The following is a 19,605-nucleotide window of genomic DNA, read 5'->3' on the forward strand; positions in this document are numbered from 1 at the left end:
ATTTATTATTGTTTTTAAATGTGTAGTATTGTGTGGGACAGAGGTCTCTTGGTTTATTTATCAAAAAGCGTCAATTGAGATAATTGCATTTCGTAGAACAAGAGAAAGAGAAATTCTAGTCAAAAATCTAAAGTCTGTCAGTATTGAATAATTTACAGGAAAGGTTTTGAAAAAGAGTGTAACAGTTAAAAAATTATGTAGGTGTAGAATGAAGTTTTACTTTATTTCACTCTTTAGAGGGGTGTGTATGTCAGTAAATATAAAGTTGTACAAAGCTTACTTGTCATACGTGAATAAGCTCTACAGACATCTAGTTCTTAAATTAATCAGAACTTAGTTCAGTAATTTGGTACACTATGCATGTGTCTATTCATTTAATTGCTACCAGAGGTGGTGTTCTTAATGTAAGGCATAAATATGTGATTACTTGTGTGGCTGCATAGGGTTTCTGAGAATTTGGAAGACACGGTGTTTCAACACCTTTTCCCCCACTGGATGAAAAGTAACCTCATCACCTAAAAGATTTGTCAAGCCTCCACCAAGTAAACATTCTACTCCCCTCCCTCATGCTGTCAGGTTCAAACCAATTGTTTATCACAAATACAATTGTGTCTAATGCACTCCTTTTTCTTTTCTGGCACAACTCAGACTCTTGGAGAAAGGAGTGCATCACTTGGCAGTTCTCTTTGTGTTCTTCCTCCTTTTAACCTTCCCCTTGCCCTCTCGATGTTCGTGTCCCCAACCTCCCTCATACACAGATACACACACCACTTCCAGAGAGCAACTCCATTGCCTGCCTCTCTGACAAGTCCAGCGTTTCTTTTCTTTTTCTCCTGTGTTTTTCTAAATAGAATCAATCCATGCATCTGTTGAAACTATTTTCAGTCTCACTTGTCTTCAAATCCCACCGTTGAGTTTTCCAGGCATACATGTTTGCTGAATATTCAGATGAGATTAGTGAAAAATTATTCCTTTGGCCTGTCTTCTCTGTTTGGCTTGTAAATTTTCCTTGTTGATGCCTTGGAGCAACTGTGAACGTGAACTTGTCCTTGTCATTTCCAGTATGGTAACAAAAGTAAGACTGCTAGAGAAATAAAATGAAAAGATAGGCAGGCTTTCAGTCATAATCTTGGCAACTTTAAAAGTATATCATATCCATCCAGGTTTCTTACATATCTGCCTGTGAATCTGTGGAAAATATTCTTTAAGCGTTGAAAATTTTTTTCTTGAATTTATATCCGGCATTTTGGAGTAGTGTTCAAAGAGACCAGTGTATGTGTGTGTATATATATATATGCATATATATATATATACACTTCTTAGGAATTAGTCTCTCTATGAGATAGACAATTTCAAGGAACTGATTACTTCCTTATAATTTATCAAGCAAAAATGCATTGGATCAGAATGGGATTACCTTGTAGAGTTCCAGTTTTTATCAGTACTTTGTTTACTTTAGTAACATGTATATATGTATGTGTGTATATGTATGTGTCATTATATATGTGTGTGTGTGTGTGATTAAAGTTGATAGGGCATGTCCTCATGAACATTTTTTAAATGTTAAAATTTCAATCTTAAATTTAAATTTAAATAAATAATTTATTTAAATTTAAATAATTTAAATCTTAAAACATTATTTTAAGATAAATACGTAAGGTTAAGACTTTCCATTTACTTCAGAATGTAATGTTATTTGAGATTTGCCTATATTTGTCAAGTGGATTTTACGTAAAACTCTGATGCTTATTATTTTCATAAGGGCTTCAGAGGTGTGGAGAGTGTACATGCATTATATGTGATATTTTTTAAGTTCAAAGAATTTTTTAAGGTAAGAGTTTGTGGCCTCATTACTCCCGAAGTGATAAACTTTATAAAGCAGCACAGCCCTAAAATGTTTAGTCATATACCACAAGTATCTTTGTACTTGGAATCTGTAGCCCATTCTGGTTCTTTTCTTGTCTCCTCCTTGAGATTCTAATATATATATTTCCACTAACTCTTCACCAGAAATCCAGGTTGTCTGACAGAAGGTCAAGAGTATAAAACTCAGGGCTCCTTGGCTTGTGTAAGCCAAATCCTACTGTGTTATGTTTAAGGGAAAATTTCCTGTTCCTGTAGGTTGTAAATGTACCAATCTATGCCATCTGACTTAATGTCATGTATCCAGTCACTAACTCATTCATTAATTTATTTAATACTCATTAGGTATGCATGTATTAGGTCTTCCCTGGTGGCTCAATCAGTAAAGAGTCTGTCCGCAATGCGGGAGATCTGGGTTCAATCCCTGGGTCAGGAAGATCCCCTGGAGAAGGAAATGGCAACCCACTCCAGTATTCTTGCCTGGAGAATTCCATGGACAGAGGAGCCTGGTGGGCTACAGTTCATGGGGTCACAAAGAGTTGGACTTGACTGAGTGACTAACACTTTCGTGTATGTATAAGGAGATTACAGTATAATAACTGCAAAAGAGATAGAAGACATAGTCCCTTCCCCTCAAGGATTTTTTTACAGTACAGACAGTAAAACTTGAATAAATAATTGAAGAATTGTGGGTAGAATTCAAAATCAGGGATCTCTTTCATACAGAGATACGTTTCACAATTTCACACTTATTAGGTTAATTAAGGCAGATTTAGGAAGAGGATCATGAAAATTTGTTTCAGTCTATGCATTGGGGAATTACTGAACATAATAGCAATATTATAATAATAACTTTTATTAAAAATTTAAAATAGAAATTAAAGCATTATTATTTTATATAAATAAATTAAATTTTAATATATTTAATATAGAAATATTTAAATAAAATATAAATAACATTTATATTATTATTTTATTTGTCAATAAAATTAATTTATTTTCATTATTATCTTTATAACACACAGTTGAGCCAGACACTTTTAAGTGTTTTATAAATACTAAATATTTTAATTCTCACAACCACCCTATGAGCCAGCTATCACTAATACAACTTTATTATATAGACAAAAAGTTAAATTACAGAGACTTTTCTGATTTAAAGTCACATAGGAAGTCAATGATACAGTCAAGCTTGAACCCAAGGATTCTGGCTTCACTTAACCACTATGATATTACTTATTAAGAAGCGTTATCACTGGCAGAATGAGGAAAGATGTTTGCAGCTCCTAGATTTATTTAGAGCTATATGCTCCCATTAAAGAACACTGTAGTTATTATGACAAGGGATGCTTGGAAAAGACTAAAAGTAGGGACTTCATTTTAAATAGGAAAAAAATCCCAAACTCTCATTATGACTTTGAAATAAGAAGGTAGTTTAGAGGCTGATTTTAAAAAGATGAGTAGAATTTTCTCAGAATTAATGCTTAAACATTAGGAAGTACTGCCATTATACTGACCATAGACTAACACTGGCTGAGACAGTTAATCTGACTGTTCAATTTCTACTGATAGTTTATTTTTATTTTTATGTTTTTTTAAGTGAATTATTTTGAGTATAGTATTGTAAATATTTTTAGTTTATTTTTTATAATTATATATTCATATATTGAAAAGATATTATTAGTTTTGAATACAATTTTCTGTGTCCCCACTTTTTCTTCTGTAAAATGTTCCCTCAATATATTGATAGAAACTGGAATATAGTCACTTGGTAAATTTACTTTCTGCTATATTGTCTGGAGTGCATTTATTTTATTAAGTGATAAATAACTGTACGAAAACCATGAAAGCACAAATCATAAATTAATGAGATTTTCATCAAGAAAAGTTTTTATAACATTTAAATCTCTTTCTAAATATCCACTGTGTCTGTTTATGTGAAAAATACCATCTGGATTAAATTTGGAAGATAAAATGGCTAAATATTGCCTGCAGGATGCCATACAATCAAATATTTAGAGACATCCTCATGACTGATTGGCATTTTTATTTTTCTTATAGATGTTAGGTCTCATAGACCCACCCAGCCCCACTGAATAGATAACTCTCAACCTACAATTGACTTGGAGCTTAAAAGGTGATCTTAAAAGTTTGGTTTTTTTGGAACTTGTAATACATTGATAGAAACAGTACTTTAGATGATGCTTTGGTCTCCAGACCAATCTACAAATACCTTTTTAATCAATAATATACCTGAAGTACAGTACTGTTAGTACTAAAAACACAGGCATTATGTATAGCAATATTCCCAGGGAATAATTTAATTTAAATATTATTTATTGACTGCTGCTTCTGTGCAGGGTTCTTTTAGGATACAGAGTGAAACAGTACTGACTGGACCCACAAGGAGGAGAGAAAATTGAGAGAATTGTATGTAACTGACTTCAACATTAGACAGAATGAGGAACGCTTGATACTATTGGCATAGGCAAAATGTTGAATAATTGATTCAGAGTTCTATGCAGAGAGCCAAGGACTGCATACCTCTCAAAATTTTCATTTGTTATTTCATCCTTAAGGTATCTACTGAGCCCCTTCTCTGTGTCAAGCCCTAAGTTAGGTGTTGGGGACATAAATATGAGTAAAAGATATCATACATTCACAGCCTACACATATAGACATATAAGTCATAACAAAATGTCATAAAAGCTATTGGTGGAGCAGGATGGCAGTTCAGTTGAGTAGCTGCCTGATAGGAGCATCCCCAGAGTAAAAAAATGTATATATATATGATTTCTTTGAATTCATAGATGTATGTGATCATGATTCTCTACTCCATCAGACCCAATGTCACCTTTATATCAAGTGATATTTGGTAATGCCCCTTTTACTTTCCTGGAATGATATTTACAGATAGTATAACCTACCTGCACATGTTTAATCTTTTAAAAAATCAATATAAATTTTATCTGTAATAGAGAAACTAAAAGGAAAGCAGCTTATGCAAATTTCAAGTCTATCAGTAGGTATATGCTTAGGTATACTGCACTAAAAGGTGTCATAAAGCAGTCAGATGCTTGCTACTTAAAAATGCATAAATTTGGATTTCAGAGAAAATATCCAACTGAATATTGGTGATACTTTTGGATATTTGGCATTTTGAGATAAAAATGAAGTAAATATGTTCACTGAGTGTTACAGCTACCGTTGCAAACAGATGTTGGTGTTCTGTATCAGTGAATCAGTTGATATGAACGGCATTATAGTGGATGATGTGACTTTTCAAAATGGAGAGCAGATCCTGGTGAAGTTCTAAATATGGTAGTTACATCATTAGAGCATTCCTATGGAAAAATATTTTGTATTCAGCAAGGTTAGAATCTAGTCAAATAATAATAAGCAAGTTTTTCATTTATGGAAGTGTCTGATGAAAATGTAAAATAATGGAGGACTCCAAATTTCTACCCACATTGAATTTCCTGCATTCCAGGTCCTTGTCATCCAACTACTTAACAATTTAGAAGAGTCATCCCAAAAGATTGTATTAATCCCATTTAGCAACACTGATGATAACTATATTCTCCCATTGACTAGAGCCACTCCAATTCTAATGCATAGTTAAGCTATTTTGAAAAATCAGACTTCTCTAAGTTTTTAGTAGGAAGTTAAGTTTGGAGGACTAAATAATAAACAAAATAAACAGAAAAAATTCAACCCTGTGTATTTCTAGGCTCTAGAAACAAACTAATAGTAGCCAGAATATGTGAGGCTGACTAATCTGATCATAACTGTCAGAGTTTCATTTTTTACGTGGGAGTGTCAGACAAGACTTCAGAGTTGACCTGACATCTAAGCTAATTTTTAAGAGATGAGTAAGCACTCTCCAGGCTCAAAAAGAGGCAGATGGACAGCACTTTAGGCAGAGGTAACAGCCTAGAGTGAACTTTTTGGCCAAGCCAATACTTTCTTAGCCCATTTCTTACTGGTATAAGTTTGGATGTTTTGATGTTTTATTGTCACTAGGAACTAGCCTCCTAATTCTTGACAATACAATTCCCTCAAAGCCTTCATAGCTTTCTTATCTATTTGCTGTCAGTTACACCACTAACTACCACGTAAGTTCTTTCCTATTTATGATTCTTGAATTTGCCTCATTTCTTTGATCATGTCTCAACCCCTGTGTCTTAAGTGGTTATTTTGGGGTCATCTGAAGCAACAGGCTTGGGTCCTTATGTGTGTGTTAGTCACTCAGTTGTGTTTGACTCTGCAACCCCATGGACTGTAGCCCGCCAGGCTTCACTGTCCATGGAATTCTCCAGGCAAGAATACTGGAGTGGGTTGCCATTTCCTCCTCCAGGGGATCTTCCCATCCAGGGATCGAACCCTGGTCTCCTGCATTGCAGGCAGATTCTTTACTCTCTGAGTCACCAGGGAAACCTGTGGGTGCTTAGGTATCTTCATTAATCAGATCTCTGTTGCAAGGCTGATTCTCTTTGTCTAACTGGGAAGTGTTAACGAACATGTGTTATTCAAAGCCTTTTTCAGTGTCATTCTTCACCATTAGAGTCCCTGAAGCAAAGAATTGTTTCAGCTTTGTAGTCTTATACTTCTGAAATTTGGTTATTTGCTCTTATTTCTGTTCTCAAACTAGCCAATTCTTTCATGAGCTCATCCATTATCTTGTAATACCTTAGTATAGACAGTGAAGAGCAACCATCCCATACTAACTAGAATTCTGGCTCTTTCCAACCATATCCTCTACAGCTATAGATCTGGCCTCTAAGTTAGCATAGTTTTGCCACGGCATAACAGGGTTCCAGGTCCCTGGTATCTGTTTCCTTGTCAATGGCCAATATTACATAATCAGATTTTTGTTATGGCAGCACCCACTTCAAGGTGTCCATTTCAGAATAGTTGTGATGATGCTAGCTCCTGTAATGAACCAAACTGTTAGTGGCTAAACATAATGTATGTTTATTTCTCACCTGCATAACAGTCAAATGGAGGGAGAGTGAAAGTGAGCATGCATTGAAAAGACATCAACTTCTTAGACAGCCTGGCTCAACTGTGACAACAACAACACTTCTTGTATTCCACTGATGACAACTAGTCACATGCATGGCCCACCTAGATGCAGGGGACTGGGAAATGTTATCCCTGACTTAATAGGAATGTCTTAGTAACAACTCATTCTTACAAAATTGAAACCCAAGCTTATGTAGACAACTGTTCCCTACGGTTGTCTTCTTCCTCCAGAATAAATTAGGGGGAGAAAGGGTTTAAATTACATTCAGTCACTAGCTAATCCATGCTGTGGATGGCATCTCCCCCATCTACTCCTGTCCTGTCTTTGGCTCTTGACCCTGACTTAAACTATCACACATTTTCCTTCATTCTTTAAAGCAGAGGTCCCCAACATCTGGAATCTAATGCCTGGTGATACGAGGTAAAACTGACATAATAATAATAGAAATAAAGTGTACAATAAATGTAATACACTTGAATCTTTCCAAAACCACCCCTCCTTGTTCCATGGAAAAATTGTCTTCCATGAACCCAGTCCCTGGTGCCGAAAGGTTGAGGATCACTGCTCTAAAACATTGTTAGTATAAGGGTCTTGTAGATAACAGACTCTGGCTGAGTGCTTTGGGATAAAGGATGGTAATTATACCATAGACAAAAAACTAATTCTAATTGAATGTTAAATGTCACTGTTCTTAGAAATATATTTACCATTTCTCATCATGGGGGTTTGCTCACTGGCCCAGATTTGTTCGGGGTCCAGATACCAGCCATTTGCCAGGCCTTTCTCTTTCTCTGGACTCTTCTTCACATCTCTTTGTATAAAATTTTCCCTCTATCCGTTCCCAAGGTGCCAGTGGACTTGGTGTGCAAGTCCACAAGGGGATTTGCCTGTAATAATTGATAGTCCATGATGTTTTCCAAGACAAAACAGTGGTTCTTTCTCGAAGAGGATGTATTGCTTTCTCATAGTCCAACTGGCATGAGATTGTATCCAGGTTACACAGACTTGGTCTTTACCTTCATTGGGCTTGCAGTCTATCAGAAGCAAACGTAAGAACCCTGTTTTTTCTCTAGTGGCCAGTATAGTGATTCTGCCCTGGCTCAAACAGTCCATGTTTCCTTATGAACTATTTGGAACGGAAAGGTGATGGGCAGAGGCAAGATTCCTGAAGGTGAAAGGGTGAGGGTGGCACTTCTGAAGTGAGGAATGGCATGTAGGCTGTGGTTTTGCTGAACTAGGGGAGCTGGGCCATTCTGCCTCCTTTATTACCCAGAGATACTTTGAGTCTCTGATTCTAATCACTGGGTTTATTTTTTGCAGACTCCAGGACTTGAGCTATTTGGTTCTTTTCCCACTCTCTCCTTTTGTTTTCTAGCAGTGAGCACTCAGTATGTCAGAATAAGAGGATCCTAAAAAGGAGATCAACCAGGTCAGTAAACGAGGCATATAGAGAGAGTGAAGACAGATGGCAGTTTGCACCAGGTAGGCAGGAAGTTAGACTGAAGGAGTACTGGGAGTGGTCTTCTGGAAACAGGGAAGATTTGGAGATTTAGACAGACAGGGGCAGGCAGGGCAGGCAGGATTAGAGTCACCCAGCCATAGGATCAAATGCTATAGTTTAAAGTTTAGGAAGAGGTCTGTCTTAAGTAGCTAGCAAGAGTTCAGACCAATTGAGACATAGGTCTGTGTTGGGAAAACCACGTGATGGTCACGTAATCAACTCAGGGATTCAGACACAGTGGGGGAGACCATTTCCTGTACCATCATCAAATTACCAACATCTCTTTCTGAACTTCTACTAAAGCTTACTACCAGGACTCTTAGCGCCTCTTATCCTTTCAATCCATTTGTTCTTTGGTTTTTTGATAAAAGGCAAATCTGATCATATCACTCATCCATCTAAAACCCTTAAATGATTTCCCACTTTTCTTTGGGTAAAGGCCTAAATCTTGAACTTGGGGGCTACAGTATTCCTCCTTCATTCCCAAAACATCACTAGTATAAAGTTGTTGTTCATAACAGGCTCGGGTCAGTCTGCCCCCTGCCTGCCGGTGTCATCTCAGGCCCACACACCCCTCCTTGGCTGCTACAATTTCTGGTTTTCTTTTAGTTCCACTCAAGTGTCTGGGGTCCTGTGCCCTGAGGCCTGTGCAGGTAGTTATTCAGATGCTTTCTTCCAGTTTCTTAACTCTTCCTCATGTCTCTCATCTCTGGTCAGAAGTCACTTGTTCAAAGAAATCTTGGAGTCCCAGAGTATAGCATGTTTCTTCATTCTTCTCTTTTCTAGCAGTTTTCTGTTTTTCCTTAAAAAATCATATTTTTAGTTAAAAAACTTTTTTTTTTAATCAGACTATATTTGCTTTATAGTGTTGTGTTGGTTTCTACTGTACAGCAAAATGAATCAGCCATGTGTATACACATTTGTGAAAGTGTCACTCAGTCATGTCTGATTCTTTGTGACCCTATGGACTATAGCCAGTCAGGCTACTCTGTTCATGGCAAGACTATTAGAGTGGGTAGCCATTCCATTCTCCAGGAGATATTCATGACCCAGGGATTGAACCCAGGTCTCTCGCATTGCAGGCATATTCTTTACCATCTGAGCCACCAGGAAAATCCCCGTGTATACATGTATCACCTCCCTTTTGGACTTCCTTCCCACCACAGTGCACCAAGTAGAGTTTCCTGTGCTATACAGTAGGTTCTCATTAGTTATCCATTTTTACATAGTACTGGGGCTTCCCAGGTGGCGCTAGTGGTAAAGAACCCGCTTGCCAATGCAGGAGCCATAAGAGACTCGTGTTTGATCCCTGGATTGGGATGATCCCCTGGAGGAGGGCTTGGCAACTCACTCCAGTATTCTTGCCTGGAGAATCCCATGATCAGAGGAGCCTAGCTGGCTACACAGTCCATAGGGTCGCAAAAGAGTCAGATATGACTGAAGATGTGTTAATCCCAATCTCGCAGTTGCTTCCACCTTCCCTCCCCCTTGGTATCCATATATTTGTTCTCTATGTCTGTGTCTCTATTTCTGCTTTGCAAATAGGATCATCTGTACCATCTTTCTAGATTCCACATATATGCATTAATGTACAATATTTTTCTCTTTCTGATTCACTTTACTCTGTATGACAGTCTGTAGCTGTTTTCTCCTTTGTAGCATTTACCCCAATTCTGCTGTTAAATAGTGGGTAATTACTTGTCAAATGTCATTTTCCTGTGTGAGAATATCACTTCAGTAAAGACAGGGACCTTCTTTCTTCTTCACTACTTTATTCGTCATACCTCTGCACCTCCAGGTGCATAGCTGATGCTCATTGTTTATTTGTTGATCCAGTGGTGGATGGAACTGGGCCCTGAGTTAGGTTCTAGGTCACCAAACAGCACCAAGAGCACAGTTACTAAGAACTGCTGGCCAGGGTTGGGCAGAGCAGGACAGGAGCAAGTCTGCCTGGTGATGAACTGCCAGCCCATCGCTGTTGTTGTTGTTCAGTTACTAAGTTGCGTCCAACTTTTTGTGAGCCCATGAACTGCTGCATGCCAGGCCTGTCTGTCCCTCACTATTTCCCGGAGTTTGCAGAAGTTAATGTCCATTGAATCGGTGATGCTATCCAGCCATCTCATCCCCTGCTACCCTCTTCACCTTTTGCCTTCAATCATTCCCCAGCATCAGAGTCTTTTCCAATGAGTCGACAGTTTATATCAGGTGGCCAAAATATTGGAGCTTCAGCTTCAGCATCAGTTCTTCCAGTGAGTCCTAGGGATTGATTTCCTTTAGGATTGACTGGTTTGATCTTGCTATTTTACACCCACATAATCTTCACATTCTTCTTGACAAGGGTCAGGTGGTCCTAGAAGCTGGCATAGAAGAGAGTTAGTAAACGGAGGTCCATGGTTTGCCACTGCTAAGGATGGAGACAGTTGGTGGAATGAGATCCAGATGAGGCAGAACATGGTACTTCCAATAGAATTTGTCTCTCACCCCTATTTCAGAACATACTCAGCCTCATAACTTTACAGAAGTCTGGCTAGACCAGTGTTCTCCAATAGAATTTGATGTGATGATGGAAAAATTCTATATTTGTGCTCACCAGTAGTAGCCAGTAGCCATGTAAGCTGAGGGACCCTTGAAATTGACTTGTAAGACTGAGAAATTAAGTTTTAAATTTAAATAGTCATCTACAGCTGCTGGTTACCGTATGAGTCAATGCTAGTGCTGAGCTAGATTATTATTAGCGTGAATTACTTTAGGAAACCCTAAGCTTCAAAAGCAATATGGTTTAAATTCTGGAAACAATGCATTTATAACCAGTGTTGGCCTCCAGTTAACCATGTATTAACATGTCTGGAGTCCAGTGCCTGTTTTGACACTGATGAAGTTCTTCCAGTGCGTTCTAGCAAAGGATCTCCCATGTCTTGTTTCTATCCATAGGAATTGTTCTTATTGAAGGCATTTCTTCCTCTATGTGAACTGGACAAAATGGAAAATATTATAGAAAAGTAGAACATTATCTTTGTAAGTACCAGTGTAATGTGACCTTAAATGCTTTCTCACGCTAAGATTTTCCAACATGGATTATTTTTTTCTCTTTTTGTTCCCTCACCTTTTCTCTCCCTCTCCCTCTGTTCTTATTTCCTTTCTAACCTCTAAAATGACAGATGTGACACTGTGTCTTTTAGCAAGTTCCTTTACTTTCATGTATTGATTTCTTTATTTTGTGCTTATTTACAAAATCTGTTTTATCAGTTCAGATCATTAACAAAAACCAATCAAAGAGCAGTTCAGCTCATTAGCAAAAAAAAAAAAAATCTGAAATGGTGATAGCTCTTTACAGACCAATTGATACATTTTTGGAGATTTAACAGATATAATTATTTCAGTATTTAATATGCAAAAAAATGTAAGGTGAACACTGAACTGTTTCTTTCTTTCTTTTTTCTTCCTCACAGCTTTCACCTAGATAACATTATAGTCTTTCTTAATCCTTTGAAAGTTCTCATGGGACTGGATCTCTTGAATTCTTATCCTGTTTTTCACAAATGAAAAGCTTTCCAATAAGCTAATACCAGAAGGAGCAAGTGGTGTTTAGAAGGAAAAAGTCTGAAACATAATAGTAAAGTAACATTTGGAAAGAGATGATCCATTGTTAGCCCTTTCCCCCAGTCTGTATAGAACAAATGTGTCTAGGGGCTTTCTGGCTAAATGTCTCCAGTTCATAAAATCACAATTATTAATCAGACTCTCATTAAATATTAATTTACTTTGGAGATAAATGTCATTTTAAATTTGGAATCCTAGTCTTTTCTAAATCTAAGGAGAGCATTTTCATTAAGTTTTGTAGAAACGAGTGCACATAGAAAGCTCAGAAGCTGTTAAAAAGCTACTTCTTAAACTTGACTTCTGGTTTTATTCAGGCCCAGCAAAATACTTGGTTTCCAGCGTAATAAGCATAGTTTGTAATCATGTATATATTCAGCTGAAGTAGAACATTATACTGAGAGTTTTTGCCTTTATTTTTAATCCAGGGAGCCGTTTTCTTGCAGGTATTTTATGGCATTTGGAACACAGTGCTTGCAGTAAATATTGTTGAATGAATGAGTTAAATAATTCATCATATTCATTATTTCATTTAAGATCTTAAAGAGTTTTCAAAATTTCAGATGGTGGCTAAGGCTACCAGTCTCATAAACGAAGACTGTATTCTACAAAGCCTCATGAATTAAGACTTCTTCATCACTGGCTGGTATTGCATACCTCTCTCTTCCTTACATCAGTATGTTCAAATCAGGTAGGAAGGCTTAATTAGGTTTAAGATAGTTAAGTTCATAATATTTTCTGAGCCTGTAAATAGGAGACACAGGAGACATGGGTTCAATGCCTGGGTTAGGAAGATCCTAGTAGGAAATGGCAACTTACTCCAATATTCTTGCCTGGGAGATCCCATGGACATAGGAACCTAAGGGGCTACAGTCCTTGGTGTCTAAGGGTCGGATACGACTTAGTAACTAAACCACCACCACCAACCACATACAACACATGCTAAAGGCACAAATCCAAAAGTTTCTGTAATTCTGTTGCAGTAATCCAATGAGTTTTTTGGGAGCAAGGGTGCCTTTACACAATTTTGTACCCTCTGCACTCAGTATATATCTAATAGCCAAGGAACACTTTGTATTGAAAGGAGGGGAATGAGAAAGGAATCATGGACCTAAATCAGTATGTGTTACTTGAAGCTATGATCTCCTATTATGACTGTTATTAGAATAGTATAAATTACAGATTTATGTTGTAGTCAGGAATCATTAATAATTAGGTTCAACTCATCAGTACTTATACATTTAACTGGGTGTGAAATAACTAGATGTCTCCTGCTTCACATTTTTTCTCTTCATCGTTCTAATTGTAGATTTATTTCTGAAGCTGTAAGGTGTCAGGGTCTAGTGGAAAGAACATGGATTTAGGAACTAAGAGACTTGGCCTCTAGTCTTGATGCTGAGTGGACCCTGGAAAGATCATTTAAACTTACTAATGTTGCCCTTTCAAATATTGTGAATTTTATATTTTTAACATTTAAAAAATATTTTAAAGCATCCATTTTGACTGTGGATCTCAATACTAAGATTAATAGCATCTCTTTTAAAGCCACACACTAAAGTTTATGTTCAGTTTTGTGAAAACTTATAACTGTGGAAATAATTGCCATCCCAACATATCCACAAGAAAATTATTCCATTTAATATATTTTATACATCTAAGCTAATGGGTAGACATAGTATTACAGGAATTATCTGAGATTCATTCTTTCCTTCTCTATTGTGCTAAAAATATTACACAATATTGGTCTCATATTTCTATATATTTATTGAATTGAGGCACTCAGAATCATGCCATTCAAGGAAAACCCCCAGAATCTTAGAAGATTAAGAACATGGGCTTTGAGTCGAGACATTGCTGGACTGGTATCCTGGAACAAACACTTGGTGGTTATGTCATCTTGAACAAGGTACATACATTTTGGAACCTCAGTTTCTTTATCTATAAATCAAAGATACTAATCTCCCCCCCTCAAGGAGGATTGAGAATTAATGAGAATTCTCATGAGAATTAAGTGGAATAAACACAGTGGCTGTGCGTAATAATCCCTCAATATGTGGTAGGTGATAAAAATGCTAATTATTAACCAAAGTCACAAAGCAAGTGAGATCATAACTTTGGCTGTCCTTCAACTACAACTCCAAGAATATCCCTACCTTCTAGGAAATACAGATTTTACTTACGGACATTTTGAACTTAAGCTGAAACAAAATTCAAGTGGCAAATCTCAAACCCGTAGCAATAGCTGATTTTACACTGACATTCTCTTTTATTCAATGGTCAGAGGAGACTGGTCAGCCACGGTTCATAAGGTCACAAAGAGTTGGGCCTGACTGAAGCAACTTAGCATGCATGACTGCCCTTTTATTATTATCCTGACTACCTGAGGCTTGCAAAGGTGAAAGAGAGTGTTTTAAATATCTCCATCTCTAAAACCTGTATAACTAGTTTTTTTCTTAAAGAAAAAAATAATAGAATAACATTAAAGAAAAACTGAAAAAGGTTGGGGGGGGGGAATTGGTAATTTCACCATCCTTAACCACTCTACTCCTTTTAGTGAAAACAATGACTTTGCTTTATTTCTGAATATTTTCACTCTTCGCTCAGGTTACACTCCCAGTTATACTGTTGCAGTCATAATTTTTATGAGTTGTCCACACTGTTTTCCACATTATTTATTTCAAGACTGTTTCATCTGGTACAAGTCACATAAACTCAGGGCTTCAATCGGTCATTCTATGGTCCCTAATTGTCACATTTGTATTTTTGAAAATGTTGATGGAATACAATGAGCTCATTTTTTCTGCATCAAGCGCTTTGATATTTTCTTATCAATTTGTGCTAAATTATATTATTAGCAGTAAATTTAACATCCTAAGATTCATAGATGCTCGTAGGTCATCCCATCCATCTGCCTTACATTCTTACCATTAATTATTTATTATCCTTGTAGCTCCCTAGCATTTTCTACACCAGAGACACATGGTAGATTGAGAAAGAGGGCAGAGGCACAGGGAGGAATATTTATAAAGTGCCATACACAGATGGATGCTTAATAGATACTGTTTAATGATCCTCACTGATGACAAAGGCAAATGGAAAACATTATTCATAAGGGATGCGGACGTGATGTTTATAGCTCAGTGAACCTCTTCCCTTTTCTATTTAATGCACAGGGGAGCGGGTAAATCAAGCATACAATTATTTGTGACACATTCTGATGTTTTAAATTGGATTCATTAATGAAGGGTACCATTGATTTGTTAGAAGCTGTTTGTTTTTTTTTTAATGCTAAAATTGAGAACACAATATTTTGAATATGCACCATCAGGAAAAGAAGTAAGGATATCAATGGGTGTGGCCACACGGAATCCAAAGGTTAATTAGTTGTGTAGTTGTCTGCTTTGAGTCTGAAGATGTGGCCACCTGTACATTGTGACTTAGATACCTTGGGAAGGGTTTCTGCCTTTCACCTTAAGTTACTTTCCCAGCACAAGTACTGGTCTGCTTGTATCTCCATTACTATAGAGTCATTCCTTTGACTATTATTATTTTTTAAATTTAGGTATGGCAAAAACCATCACAGTATCTCAATAATGAAGGGGACAACAGAGGATGAGATGGTTGGATGGCATCACCGATTCAGTGGACATGAGTTTGAGTAAACTCTGGGAGTTGGTGATGGACAGGGAGGCCTGGCGTGCTGCAGTCCACGGGGTTGCAAAGAGTTGGACACGACTGAGTGACTGAACTGAACTGAATTATCCTCCAATTAAAATAAATTGATTAAGAAATAAAGTAAAAATTAAAAAAAAGAAGAAAAGTCTTTATTTTTAATTGAAGGATAATTGCTTTACAATAGTGTGTTGGTTTCTGCCATACATCAACATGAATCAGTCATAGGTACACATATGTCACCTCCCTCTGGAACCTCCCTCCTACCTCCCATCCCACCCCACCCCTCACAGAGCCCTGGTTTGAGTTCCCTGAGGCATACAGCAGTTCCCACTGGCTATCTATTTTACAGATGGAGTGAGTATATCTCTCCATTTGTCCCATAGTCTCCTTCCCCTACCCTTGTGTCCATAAATCTGTTTTCTATGTTTACATCTCCATCAAAGCTCTGCAAATAGGTTCATCAGTACCATCTTTCTAGATTCCATATGTATGCATTAAAATATAATATTTATTTTTCTCTTTATGACTTACTTCACTCCTAGAGCCTATTATACACAGTGAAGTAATTCCTTTGATTATTCTTTGTTGTTGTTGTTTAGTCACTAAGTCATGTCTGACTCTTAAATGAACCCATGAACTGTAGCCCACCAGGCCCTTCTGTCCATGAGACTTCCCAGGCAAGAATATAAGAGTGGGTTGCCATTTCTTTCTCCAAGAGGTCTTCCTGATCCAGGGATTGAACCCATGTCTCCTGCATTGAAGGCTGATTCTTTGCCACTGAGCCAACCCGGGAAGCCCTGATTAAGCTTTACCCACTGTTACAGGCTTCATATGACAATATGAAAGAGAAAAGGTCATCATTGAAGTGTATAAGCTCATCTTTTGAAGAAAAAATTTAGACTTACTAACTTTCATCCTTTATTTTCTTCATCCTTTTATTGGTGGCAATTCTATTATAATGGCTTTTCTGGCTTAAATATTTTTCCTAGGAGTAAGTATAAGCTGAGAAATTGAAAATTCATCTTTGCCAAATTTTAAACTTAAAAATTTGACAAGAGTGAACTTTTTCTTGTTGGAATGTCCAGTGGAATATGTAGATGGGTTGAGGTTACTCAGAAATCTCACAGAACCATGAAATTTAAGGGATAGGAGGCACATTGGCAATAATAAGCAATCTTGTCCATTTCTCAGCAGAACAGATGGTCACCTGGGGTCTGCCTGAACATTAACAGGCCCAGGAGTGCCTTAAGGCAGCAAATTCTACTTTGGGGCAGCAGTAATTCTTAGAATCTTACTTGTTTTTTGCTTGTTCCCTACATAGTTTCAGAAAATCTATCCTTTATTTTGAGCCCAGGCCTTATTAAAATAAGCAAATAAGGGCCAGGGGAACGTCTAAATAAATTGTAAATCACCATAATTAACTGATGTCGGGTGACGTTAGCCAAAATATGTGGCCAGAAAAAGGATAGCAGTGCTTTGAAATTCATTATTCACTCACTTATTCACTCTGTTGGATAGTCCACAAACATTTGGTAAGCAGTCACACCCGAAAGATACAGATATGGATGAGATGTTCATCCCTTTTAAGAACTCACAGCCCCAAAAAGGTATTTTCACTTAAAGCTCGCATGACACCTTCTCCTCTTTTGCAGCTTTTATTGGCTCTGTAGTTAATTGCTTGTGTATGTTTGTAGCATGTTTATCTACCTCCACTAGGATGTAAACTCTGTGATGTCAGAGATTATACCTTAAGCAAAGTCTCATGAATATTTGCTGAATGAATTAACAAGAAAGAATTCTAAGTGGGATACAATGAGAAAAGCATTGTAATAGATAGGACGAACTTCTAACCCATTATGGCAGAAGCAATGGATTCTCCCTAAACAAGTATTTCTTTTTTTTTTAATATTTAATTAATTAATTTGGCTGCACTGGGTCTTAGTTGCAGTGTGCGGGATCTTTAGTTGCAGCATGTGGAATCTATTAATAGTTCCCCGACCAGGCATCAAACTTGGGTCCCTTGCATTGGGAGCTTGGAATCTTAGCCACTGGACTTCTAGGGCAATCCAAAGTTATTTGTTCTTGACTTAATAAAGAGTGAGAGTTTATCAGATGGAGAATGTGGAGAAGAACATTTCATATGAGAAAGTCATGTTGGATTTGGGAAGTGGCATGTAATATGAAGTAGCTGGAAGAAGAAAAGGATTGTTAAATAAATGTTAAATAAAACAATCATTGACTTTTCCATTCACATAACATAGTATTTATTGTGTGTCTACTGAATGCCAGACACCTGGGATACAGTGATGAATAAGATCAGACTTGATCCCTGCCCTCAAGAAACTTAGTCTAGTGGAGAGGAGAGGATGGGTATAAATCAAATAATTGAAATACTGTTCCCAACAAATTTAAAACTTCTGTTGAGTGCTCCAGGTAAAGGTATATGCTTATATATATAAGTTCTTAAAATTGAAGGATGACTGTATGGTCAAGAAAGTTGTGTGGTGCTAAGTAAGATATGAGCTTCCCTGGTGGCTCAGATCTGCCTGCAGTGTACAATGTGGGAAACCTGGGTTCAATCCCTGGGTTGGGAAGATCACCTGGAGGAGGGCATGGCAACCCACTTCAGTATTCTTGCTTAGAGAATACTCATGGACGGAGGAGCCTGGTGGGCTATAATCCATGAGGTCGAAAAGAGTCAGACACGACTAAGTGATTAAGCACAGCACAGCAACTAAGATATGATTCTTGGGTTAATATCTGAAAAGGAAGAGGGGAGAAAATAGATGTGCAAATTCCCTGGGGCAGAAGGCGAATGGCATGTGTAAAAGATGGTACTGATGAACCTATTTGCAAGGCAGCAGTAGAGACACAGATATAGAGAACAGATTTGTGGACACCATGGGGGAAGGAGAGGGTGGAATGAATTTAAATGTATGTATTTCCATATGCAAAATTAGATAGCCAGTGGGAATTTGCTGTATGATGCAAGGAGCTCAAATCCAGTGTTCTGTGACAACCTAGACGGGTGGAATGGGATAGGAGGTGGGAAGGAAGTTCAAGAGAGAGGGACATATGTATACCTATGGCTGATTCATGTTGATGTATGGAAGAAACCAACACAATATTGTAAAAAAAATTATTCCAATTAAAATAAATAAATTTATTTTAAAAATTGTAAAAAAAAAAAGAAATCAAAGAAAAATCAAAATCAAATCAAAGAACAGAGAGCGACTTCCTTTGTGGTCTAGTGGGTAAAACTCCATGCTTCCATTGCAGGGGATACAGGTTTGATCCCTGGCTAGGGAGCTAAGATCCTGCATGCCCTGAGGTGTGGCCAAAACAGAAAACTAGAACATAGAGGAAGAGGGAGGAAGGTAGTGAACTGCAGAGATAAGTAGAAGTCAGACCTTACAGTCTTTGTGTTGTTCGGTTTCTACCCTGAGACTGGGAAGCATGGACACATCTTCTAGTAGGGATGGTCCATATCTGCCAGTGTCTGGGCTGCAGTGTTCAGAACCAATTGGAGGGGTCCAAAGTGAGTGGAAGGAAGTAGTTATCCTAAACTTTGGCCCTAGGGAAGCAGAACCAAGGAAAGAACAATTCTGTGAAATGCATCCATCTTCCCAAGACCACAGTCAAGTTGCCTGACTATAGTCATTACCCTCTAAAGAAATGAGCAATGTATAGGAGATAACACACTTCACTTTAGTATTGTTTGAATCCAGTCTTTTGACATGGGGAGTAGACAAAGAAACAGAAACTTTTTAAAACTTCCACTAGAAGGTGAAAAGCAAAGAATGATGAGCTGGGGTGTAATGGAAAGAGACTTATGTAGTAAATCTTCATAAGTCTGTAAATTTCTGCGTTCTGGTCCAAGTTTAGTCACTATCAGAGAGAGGTCAGCCAAGTCACGTGACTCATTGGATCTCAGTTTTAAAAG

General features: G+C 37.5%; 1 protein-coding gene across 2 annotated transcripts in view; it reads left to right on the top strand.

The window, feature by feature from the left end:
- KCNB2 (potassium voltage-gated channel subfamily B member 2) overlaps window positions 1–19,605 on the top strand; it is a 441,431-nt gene that overhangs the window by 1,471 nt on the left and 420,355 nt on the right. Inside the window, exon 1 of one of the 2 annotated variants that reach the window (XM_043484133.1) lies at window positions 11,383–11,405. The exons of the other annotated variant lie outside the window; for it this stretch is intronic. The gene's annotated coding sequence lies outside the window, so the exon portion shown is untranslated. Of the gene's footprint in view, window positions 1–11,382; window positions 11,406–19,605 lie in introns of those variants that run through there. 2 annotated transcript variants of the gene reach the window in all.

The sequence above is a fragment of the Cervus canadensis genome, chromosome 12 (assembly GCF_019320065.1).
Source record: "Cervus canadensis isolate Bull #8, Minnesota chromosome 12, ASM1932006v1, whole genome shotgun sequence".
NCBI lineage: Eukaryota > Metazoa > Chordata > Mammalia > Artiodactyla > Cervidae > Cervus > Cervus canadensis.